The sequence below is a fragment of the Cebus imitator genome, unplaced genomic scaffold, assembly GCF_001604975.1.
Source record: "Cebus imitator isolate Cc_AM_T3 unplaced genomic scaffold, Cebus_imitator-1.0 Scaffold219, whole genome shotgun sequence".
Classification (NCBI taxonomy): domain Eukaryota; kingdom Metazoa; phylum Chordata; class Mammalia; order Primates; family Cebidae; genus Cebus; species Cebus imitator.
Window position 1 is genome coordinate 1,909,109 of NW_016107534.1, and position 3,334 is coordinate 1,912,442.

Consider the following 3,334-nt stretch of genomic DNA (forward strand, 5'->3'; position numbering starts at 1 on the left):
CTCTTTACTTCTCTTACTTTCTGCTGCTTCACCTGCTCATGCCTGTTGGGCATGTGGTGCTGTTTCCTCTGCTTGGATTCTCTGCTCACTTCCTGCTCCAGACCAGCTTAATTTCTACTCATCCCTCAGCTCACCTCCTCCTCCAGACCAGCCTAATTCCTACTCTCAGGTCTTGGATTATACATATCTTCCCTAGGGAAACCTTCCCTCACTAATTTATGTTCCAAATTATGTTATTCACAAGTGAGAGCTCAAACTGATTCAGGTAAGTGCAAAGTCAGAGTTAGCTTCTGGCTTGATCCAGGCCTCAAAAAGTGTTACCAGGACAACTTACCTCTCCATCTCCTGGCCCCATTTTCTCCATATTGGCTCCATCCTCAGAGAATCTCACCCTCCATAGTGATAAGTGGTAAGAATCTCACCCTCCATGTCTCCAGCTTTCTCCTTCACATTCAAATCAAACATGAAGAATGGAGTTAATTTCTCCAAAAGGGTTCCAAAAAAAAGCCCCATAGCTTATTCTTACTAGCTTGGGTGAGTTGACTCTGGACATATTCCTGTTTTAGAACCAACCATTGGTACTGTGGAAAAGCAATGATCTGATTGACCAAACAGGACTGCATCTTCCCTGACACTGATTGATAATATGTGGGGTCAGTTGCAAACCCCAACCAGAATTACAGGAAGTCTGAGGAAGGAATCTGGAGAAGCAAACAACAAATGTCCACCAGGAATTTCTTAGCTAAATGTTTGCACAGCAACTTGTCCTTCCCTTTAATAGCACTACAATAATTATACATTTATGTATATAATTTGTTTAATATATGTGTCTCCCATAACATGTACGGTCACCTTGAGAAAGACTCTGTCTCCTTTTTTTTACTGTTCTATGCCCAGGGCCGAGTACAGTTTTGGCACAGGGTAGATGCTCAGTATATTTTTTTTTCTTGTGTTTGTTTGTTTGTTTGTTTTTTGAGACAGAGTCTCACTATGTCACCAGGCTGGAATGCAGTGGCACAATCTCAGCTCACTGCAACCTCCGACTCCCTAGTTCAAGCAATTCTCCTGCCTCAGCCTCCTGAGTAGCTGGGATTATAGGCACATGCCACCACCCCAGCTAATTTTTGTATTTTTAGTAGAGGCAGGGTTTCCCCATGTTGGCCAGGATGGTCTTGATATCCTGACCTTGTGATCTGCCTGCCTCGGCCTCCCAAAGTGCTGGGATTACAGGCATGAGCCACCAAGCCTGGCCAATATTTTTTTCAGTAGCTATGGTAATAACACACACACACACACACACACACACACACACACACACACACACGGCAGGACACAAAGCAGCACAAAATAAAAAAATTTTTCAAAAACAATTTCTCCATAACCAAGCTAAGTAAACACTCAGTCTTCCCATTTATCCCTCACTAAAGGTTCTTTTTTATTTTCTTCACAGTAAGTGCCACTATCTGAAGTTATAGCTCACATATTTACTTATACGTTTACAGTCTGTTTCCCTGCCCGTCCCACCACCATCCCTTGCAATAGATTAACTCCATGACAGCCAGTGTCTTTGCCTTATTTACCACTTGACATGTCACCAAGGTCCAGCACAGCACCTTCAGAGTGAATGTTTAATAAATATTTGTCCAACGAAGGAACAAAGGCTGGCAACAGTGGCTCATGCCTATAATCCTAGCCCTTTGGAAGGCCAAGACAGGAGGATTACTTGAGGCCTGTTCCTGTTCCAGGCTGGAGTTTAAAACCAGGCTGGGCAACATAGTGAGACTCTGTCTTTACAAAAAACCTAAAAATTAGCCAGGTGTGGTGGCTTGTGTCTGAAGTCCCAGCTACTTGGGAGGCTGAGATGGGAGGATGTCTTGAACCCAGGAAATGGAGGCTTTAGTGAGCTGTGATCGTGCCACTACACTCCAGCCTGGGTGACAGGGAGCAAGACCCAAGAAAGAAAAGAAAAGAAAAGAGAAGGGGAAAGGGAAGGGGAAGGGGAGAGGAAGGAAGGAAGGAAGGAAGGAAGGAAGGAAGGGAGGGAGGGAGGGAGGGAGGGAGGGAGGAAGCATGGCCCTGCCAACTTCTTGATCTTGGATTTCTAACCTCCAGAACTGTGTGAGATGAATTTCTGTTGTTTTCCTTTCTTTTTTTTCTGCTGTTGGTAGATAAGTAGGTCTTGAATTTATTTTGCAAACAAGAGTTGTTCTATCTACCTTTTCATTTAGGAGGCTAACAGCAGAGTCAGCTTGACTTCAAGGATTCTATTTTCTTAGTCTCCAGCAAAAAGTTTTTCTTGAAGGGGCAGATGCCACTGTTGACCCTCTTGTCTCCAGATGCTACACATTCCTCACCCACACTAATGCCTACATCCACACTATGATAATCTTTATCTCTACTCCAGCCTGTGCACTTGAATTCCCCAACTCTATTTTCAACTCACTTCTAGACATCTCCACCCAAATGTGCCCTGGGTGTAACATATCCCCATCCTAAAGGCATCTTCTTTCTTCTCTGAAATGGGCACTATTCTTCTCCCAGCTGCTTGGGTTCCTTAAAGACAGTCACACTCCCTTTGCCACAATCTGGGAAACAGGAAGACACTGGAGCCACACTAGAAAAATGGAAGCCTCACTTGCAACCTGCTGTCTCCCACTTAAATCGGTTCCTCATTCTAATCTCCAATGTAGCTTCAATTACCTCAGGAATCCTAGTTGCAAGAGTAACTGACATTGTTTTTGATGTGCTAGTCTCTGCAATTCAGAAAAATGGAATCCCAAGGAGATTGGAACAAATGGAAACGCTAATCTACTCCACCTGCTATATTCCCCCCTGCCCATAGTCACCACCTATGCCGGTCCATGTAACTAATGCCAATTGGCCCTCATCTTACAAAGCTTGCAAAGTGGAGTGTCACCTTCACTTGAGTTTCCTGATTCCTTGCTGACTGAATTTCAGGTCCTGTCCCTTCTTTGTATTCCTCCATTATAGCACTTGCCAAGTTGAATTATAATCATTGCTCTTTGAGCCTATATTCTGGGCTAAGCATTGATGGGATGCATTTCTAGTACCTAGAATAGTGCCTGGGGTAGAATAGGATGGATAAGCAGTAACACGGTCATGTGCCACACAAGGACGTTTCAGTCAACCACAGGCCACTTATACAACAGCAGTCCCATAAGATTACAACAGAGCTGAAAATTTCCTGTTGCCCAATGATGTTGCAGCCATTGCAGTGCCAAAGCACCATGTATGTTTGTGGTGATGCTGGTATAAACAAACTCACTGTGCTGCCAGTCATATGAAAGTACAGCACACACAATTATGTACTGTA

At 44.0% G+C, this 3,334-nt stretch overlaps 1 non-coding gene across 1 annotated transcript; it reads right to left on the bottom strand.

Moving 5' to 3' along the window:
- Window positions 1-2,156: 2,156 nt before the first annotated feature.
- Window positions 2,157-2,283, bottom strand: LOC119474230. Its single transcript, XR_005203516.1, has one exon.
- Window positions 2,284-3,334: the final 1,051 nt, after the last annotated feature.